Source organism: Triticum dicoccoides, chromosome 4A, assembly GCF_002162155.2.
Source record: "Triticum dicoccoides isolate Atlit2015 ecotype Zavitan chromosome 4A, WEW_v2.0, whole genome shotgun sequence".
In the NCBI taxonomy this organism is placed as follows: Eukaryota; Viridiplantae; Streptophyta; class Magnoliopsida; order Poales; family Poaceae; genus Triticum; species Triticum dicoccoides.
In genome coordinates this window covers 741,957,020-741,964,583 of record NC_041386.1, presented here as the reverse complement: position 1 = coordinate 741,964,583, position 7,564 = coordinate 741,957,020, and the positions used below count along the sequence as shown (strand labels likewise).

At 49.1% G+C, this 7,564-nt stretch overlaps 1 pseudogene; it reads left to right on the top strand.

Annotated features, from left to right (window-relative positions):
* The first annotated feature begins 4,005 nt into the window (after window positions 1–4,005).
* Window positions 4,006–6,746, top strand: LOC119288331 (annotated as a pseudogene).
* The last annotated feature ends 818 nt before the right edge of the window (window positions 6,747–7,564 follow it).

The window sequence follows — 7,564 nt, the reverse complement described above, 5'->3', positions numbered from 1 at the left end:
ACGTCTATGTGTTGTAGCGCGACTAGGTTTGCTCTTTCAAAGTCGGCGAGTCGACCCTCGAAGTCGACATGCATTTCGCGGCGACCCTCACGGTGACCCCATCCAGCGAGCCTGCCGAGGTGCCTGTTGACGGGCAGACCAACGGGGTTCTCGATGCCTAGATAATTCGTGCAGTAGGAGATGCACTCTTCGGTCAGAAAGCCCCTGGCTATGCTTCCTTCTGGACGTGACATGTTGCGAACGTATCCTTTGATGACACCATTCATCCTTTCGAACGGCATCATGCTGTGCAGGAACATCGGCCCGAGTTGGATGATATCCTCCACTATATGGACCAGCAGATGCACCATAACGTCGAAGAATGCGGGCGGGAAGTACATCTCAAGCTCGCATAGTATCACCACGATCTCTTCCTGTAGCCTTCTGAGTTGCCTCACGCCAATCGACTTCCGAGAGATGACGTCGAAGAAGTTGCATAGGCCAAATAGCGTTTCAGGGACGTGCGCGTCCATGATCCCACGGATTGCAACTGGAAGTATCTGCGTCATCAGCACGTGACAGTCGTGAGACTTCATCCCGCTGAACTTCTGCTTCGCTGGGTCTAGGTATCTGCTTATCTTCCCCGCGTAACCGTAAGGAAGTTTTACTCCTAGGAGGCAGGTGAAAAACTGCTCGATCTCCTCCTGACTTAGAGTGAAGCACGCGGGAGGGTAGTCATTTCCGGTGTTCTTGGCCTTTTTGCCTTTGCGACGACTTTCTGTGTCCTGCTTCGCCTCATATTCATCATCATCATCATCATCATCATCATCATCATCATCATCATATATAGCGTGAAGCTCCTGCCTGATGCCCATTGATTTCAAGTCTGCCCTTGCTTTCGGCCCATCTTTGGTCCTCTCTGGCATGTTGAGCAGGGTACCAAGCAGACTCTCGCACACGTTCTTCGTGATATGCATGACATCAAGGCTGTGAGGCACACGGTGGATCTTCCAGTACGGCAAGTCCCAGAAAACAGACCTCGTTTTCCATACCTTCAGCAGCGGCTCTGGCGCCTTTCGCTTCTTTCCCGGCTCTGGCGCCTTTTGCTTCTTTCCCGGCAGTGGGCAGTCTTTCCAATTTTTCAACAGCTTGTCTATTTCCTCGTCGCTCCTCGTACACGGGCGTTTTCGGGGTTCGGTTTCACCATCGAACAGATCCTTGCGTTTCCTCCACGGGTCATCGTCGCGAAGCCACCTTCGATGTCCCATGAACACGGTTTTCGAAGACCCGGGATCTCTATCTAGCTGGCGATACGTTGTGTCATCCATGCACGTTACGCATCCAGAAAATCCGTGGACTACCTGCCCCGCAAGATATCCGTAACCGAGATAGTCGTGCACCATCGTGAGCAGTGCGGCTCTCATAGGGAAATATTCTTTCTCTGCGGCGTCCCACGTATTGGCTGGTGTTTTCCACAGCGTGTCAAGCTCCTCTTTCAGCAGCCCCAGATACAGATTGATGTCGTTCCCTGGTTGTTTCGGCCCTTCAATTAGCATACTCATGTGAATGTACTTCCTCTTCATGCACAACCAGGGGAAAAGGTTGTACATCCACACAAACACAGGCCAGGTGCTATGTGTGCTTCTCTGGCTGCCAAACGGATTGACTCCATCGGTGCTCGCGCCCAGCACGATGTTCCTTGGATCGTTCCCAAATTCTGGGTATTCGAAGTTCAATGCTTGCCACTGGCTCGCATCCTTAGGGTGACTCAGCATCTTGTCTTTTTTATCTATCTCCGGATCATTTGCGTCATCTTCTCGCTTCTTCTCCTCCCTATCCGCGTGCCAACGCAGGAGCTTTGCTACCTTAGGATCCGCGAAATACCGCTGCAGACGAGGAGTGATCGGAAAGTACCACACCACTTTTCGAGGAGCTTTCTTCCTCTTCTTGTATCGAGTGACACCGCACACCGGACATATTGTAGACTCCGCGTGCTCGTCCCGATAAATGATGCAATTGTTCATGCACACATGGTATTTCACGTGTGGTAAATCCAGAGGACACACGATTTTCTTCGCCTCCTCCAAACTGGTCGGGCACTTGTTCCCCTTGGGAAGACATTCGTGCCAGAATGACATGTTCTCGTCGAAGCATGCGTCGGTCATTTTGTGTTTTACCTTCATCTCCAGAGCCACGAGCGTTACTTTCAGGCAGGTATCCTCGGGCCTGCATCCTTCATACAATGGAGTAACCGCGTCTAACTCAAGTTGATCCATCTTGGCTTTCTCTCGGGCGGCAGCTCTTGCGTTATCCGTCTACTTGAGAAGCAGCTCTTGAATATGAGGGTCCTGCACCCAGCCCATCGATGGTCCAACGTCGTCTGCTCCGCCGGCATCATCATCATGTCCTGCATCTTCTACATGATGACTGTGTACAGCATCACCATCGTGATCATCTCCTGGGGATTCTTCGTCTTCTCGCCCCCCCGAGCCGCGGTGGTTGTCTTGCTGCCCTTCCTCATTTCTTGCCCGGCCCCCATGGACGACTTCGTAGTCATCTTCATCACCTTGCCACCGATAGCCATCCATGAAACCACGCAAGAGCAGGTGGTCCCGCACCTGCCCGGAATCCGGGTCCGCAATAAGGCTATTCAGCTTGCATCTTCGACACGGACATCTTATCTCCGTCTCGTTCTTTTGAAGCATCTCGGCCTTCGCGGACCTCAAAAACCTATTCACGATGCCTTCGGTCATCGTGCGGACCATGGTCGCCTGCAGGGTAGAGCAAAACGATATTTTAGAACCAAGAAAAAATTTGGCATGACTTTCCCTAAAAATAGGACCAAAAAGAATGCTTAATGCCAAAATTCTCGCCGAAACGGAAATGAATCAACATTCCGGCAAAATATTGGCAACTATCGCATTTCAAATACCGGTACACCTCCAAACACAAACACATATGCAACACCACAAACATATGCAACACCACGAACATACATAGATCTAGCTAGGCCATAAAAAGTGCATGTGCACATTGTTTGTAGGGAGAACAACATAAATATAGCTTCCCCCCTTACTTACCTAGCAAAACAAGGTAACTTAACCACTTAATTTGAATGAATCTATGGTGGAAATGAGGTGAAAAAGAGGAGGCACCCGAGACAAGGAGGAGGCGGTGGAGAGAATGAAGTGGGGAGAAAGTGAGTGTGGGAGGAGAGGATGTCCAAAATATCTTGTTGCTGCCCACTTACTAATGGCGCACCAGCAACAAATGCGCCATTAGTAATCCAGGTTACTAATGGCGCACCCCCTGGCGGTGCGCCATTAGAACTTTTGCAAAAAAAGGAATAAAAGCAATAATAAAAAAAATAACATTAGTGGCGCACCTCCTGGATGGTGCGCCATTACTAGTTACAACTAGTAATGGCGCACCACCAGGGGATGCGCCATTAGTATGTTTGGACAGGCGCACTAGTTCAAAAAAAAAATTTGGTACTAATGGCGCACCGTGGTCAGGGTGCGCCATTAGTAGTTTCAACACTAATGGCGCATCAGAGGTGGTGCGCCATTAGTATATACTAATGGCGCACCACTTGTCTGGTGCGCCATTAGTGTCATTTCCATCTATAGCCCTTTTCCTAGTAGTGCTAGCTTGAAGCGTTCTCGAGGCCACCCCCTAACCCTTGAAGCGTTGTCGAGGCCACCCCAAACCCTAGACGAATCCTTATTGTGATTAGCTAGCTAGTTCTACGTTTGCCACTAATATATCCATATCCGTCATGTTTGAATAATAATTGCCATGTTGTAAATATTTGTAGAAACTATGGACACCCCCCGAGACGAAGCACAAGAAGCGTTGTTGAGGAACATAATCACAGAAGGAAGTGATGCCCTCTCGATGTTTCTCAACGACAACGATGGTCTGGAAGGAGAGGGTGAAGAAGCAGCTGGCCCTCTCCTCATTGATTTACATGGCTCCGATGACCCAATGCCAGTGCAAGAAGGAGAGGATGAAGAAGTAGACCGTGAGGACGGCTCCGGTGATCACCAAACCGAGTCCGGCCAGGTATATATATTAGTTAAGCCTGTGCTGACTAGCTAATTGATGCATTCATTGTTTTGGTATGTACACATATTAATTAACTCTCGTCTTTGTTCTTTTTTCTAGCCCTCCGGATCGAGCACAACTTCGGTAAAGAGACGAGGCCCGAAGAAAAAGTTGAGCTCGGATGAAAAGTTTGAGATCATACAAATCGCGCGCGACGGCCAACCGATTGAACCCTACCGGACTCAGAAGGCATTTGTTGCTCAGTGTGGGGTTCTGGTTAGGGACAAGATCCCGATCAGCATCCAGCAATGGTATAAGCCTAAGAACGAAGACCCTGAGGTGTCTTATGTCAATGAGATGCAGAAAGAGAATCTTTGGACTGAGCTGAAGTCAAATTTCACCCTACCGCCGGAGGATGATCCGGAGAAGCCAGTTATAGAGCCATTAATCAAGTCTTTTGCTCTGAGGAAGATGGCAGACCTATTCAGGAATTGGAAGAAAGACCTCAATAGGTATGTCGAAAAAAATGAGACACCAGAATTCATTGGCAAATATGAGAAGATCAGAGATGACTGGCCCGCATTTCTGGCCCACAAGACATCGGAAAAGAGTAAAAAAATGTCGGCGACAAACAAGAGAAATGCTGAGAAGAAGAAGCTTCACCATCGCACGGGGTCAGGTGGCTACCTCGTAGCCCAGCCTAAGTGGGCCAAGGCTGAGAATGATCTGCTTGATAAAGGGATCGAACCAGAGACAATGAACTGGCCAGAACATTGCCGGACTTGGTTCTTTGGGGTCGGCGGATCCTTGGACCCTATAACAGGGAAGTGCATTTGGACGGAGGAACAATTGGACATACCAGTCAAGAAGCTTCAGCAATATATCGAAGCAGCGCAGCAAGGGACGTTCGTTCCAGACAGGGAGAAGGACGAGCTCACAATGGCCCTCGGCAATCCTGAGCACCCTGGACGGACACGAGGCACGCCAGGCTCCGTTTCGTGGAAGGCTGGATTTCCGGACGCAGGGGGTTACAAAACCCACGAGAGGAGGAAGAAACTGGAGCAGAGCCAACTGCAGTCGCTGCACGAAAGGGTAATGGGGCTAGAGGAACGAGAAGCAGATCGCAGCAAATGACCTGCCAAAGCTTCCCCCGAAGCTACCCCGCCATCTCAGCGGAAAAGCAGCGTGGCTTCCACCGAGCTGCTTCAGCCAGAGCATGCCTTGACGGCTCCTGCCAGCTATCCCGTGGATGCTATCATGGATTCTGAAAATTGCCACCTTATGGCGCAATGGAGCAATTCGAAGGTCAAGGCGGCTGTTGGCTCTGTTTATCCTACTAAACCCGACTCTACTTTTCACTGCCGGCCGATTCCAGAAGGATATGCTAAGGTGATGGTCGATGAAATAACGGAGGGATTTGAGGACCTCCGGCTTGACCACCCTACCGGTGAAGGGGAGTATCGGCTGGGTTCTGCTCTGAAGACTCCATGCCTATGGCGGAAGGATCTCATCAACCTTCCGAACTGGACGCCTCCGCCTCCTCCTCCTCCTCCGGCGAGTCAGGGCACTCCGCCTCCTCCACCGGCGAGTGACGATCAGGGCACTCGGCCCGCTCATTCTCCGGCGCGTGGCGGCACTCCGCCTCCTTCTCCGCCTACGCCGGCGCGCCCGAGCAGCCAGCCTCCTCCTTCTCCGCCTCGTCAGCAAGGGCGGAAGAGACCCGCCGCCGCTCCGGCTTCTGCGGCGCGTCGCAGTCCTTCTCCTCCACCTCGTAAGCAAGGAAAGAAGACATCCGCTCCGTCTACTCTGCCGGCGTCTAGCAGTACAGCCAAAGGCGGGAGGAGATACAGATTCGGTCCTTCTCTGAAGACTCCAGAGAAGTTACCGTACGAGAGGAGCGAGGAGGAAAACGCGAAGATCGCGCAGACCGAAGTGGATGACTGGTTTCAAGGGTTTAAAGCAAAGAGACATCCACCTCCGGAGGAGAAGGTAGATCCGGTGAAAGGGAAGCGCACTCTGGCTGCCCTGACAAAACCACCCAAGTCTCCGCCGAAAGGCAACTATGAGCGCATTATTGGAAAGGCATTTGCCGAAGCGGAGAGGTCGGGAAGTACTAAAAGTGATCAAAGGATGAAAGAACGACGAGCTGGGAAACAAATTGCCCAGATTGGCGAACAAGCGAAGCAATCGTGCCCCCCGCTCAAGGTGCCTGCTAGCGACATCGTCGATCCGAGGATGGTGCCCGGTTATGGCAATCCTGCAAATTACCTGCCCGACGATGTACATTATGATATCTTGGAGGTGCAGATACAAAGTTACGAGTACGGGAAGCCTCTCGTCAAAGATGAAAGTTCTCTATCAACGATGATGCGAAGATTGCATGATTGGTACATGAAAACCTGCAAAGAGTCTGAGGGGAGGAATACTTTGTATATGAGAGTTAAAAAGGAGCATGACCTCCTTGGAATTGAACTGTTGCCTATTCCATTTGAGGAGTTCTATCAGTTTTTCAATCAACTGGCCATCGATAAAGCAACGGTCACCTCCTACTGTCTGTAAGTAGTACTACTTCCGTCATTAAGTCTCTCTATATAACTCAGCCCTTTCATTTGCATGTATTTATAATTATCCTCACTATATTATGCAGATTGAAGATCGCCGAATTGAAGAAAAGACAAGTGGGAGATATTGGGTTCATTAACACGTATCTCATAGATGCAACTGAGGTTCAATATCGTGCCCAAGAAACTGAGGCCAACTTGCTACGATCGTTGGAAATAATTGAACACAAAGATATAATACTCTTTCCTTACAACTTCAAGTGAGTGTTACTGTCTTGTGGCATATTCGGTTTCCTTATTAGTCCAGGTTATAGTAATGTAATATTGATGAGTTATGCATGTGTGCGCAGCTACCACTATGTTCTCCTAGAGATTAAGCTTGAGAAGGGAGTAGTAACTGTCTTAGACTCCAAGCGAAAAGATCCCAAGGAGTATGCGGACATGACTGAAATGCTCGAGAAGTAAGTTAAATCGATCATTATCCACCATATCAGCAACTTAATTTGTTCATTTCTGATATCAAGTAATTGTTTTCTTTGTATGGCAGGGCTTGGAGAAAATTCACCAAAAAAGCTCCGGGACTACCGAAGAAGCTGCAATTTAGGCACCCGAAAGTAAGTACTATATAGTAGTATATTCCAGGCATCTCCTAGTGATTCAAGCGCTAGTTTCATCAATACCATTTAGTATGCTTGCTAATTATCAGTTTGATTGACCTCTATTTCTTGTAAAGTGGTTGTGGCAGGAACAAGGGAATGCTTTCTGTGGATACTACATTTGCGAGTCCATCCGCCACACGACCTGTGAGCGGGGCTACTCCGACAAACAATATGAAGTGCATAAATAACAATATTCACAATTTTATTTTATTACCATCATTTGTCTTGAGTTTCATTCATTCATATATATATATATATATATATATGTATTGACCCCCTTCTTAAAATTAGATGTTTCGGATGCGGGATGAACTCCTA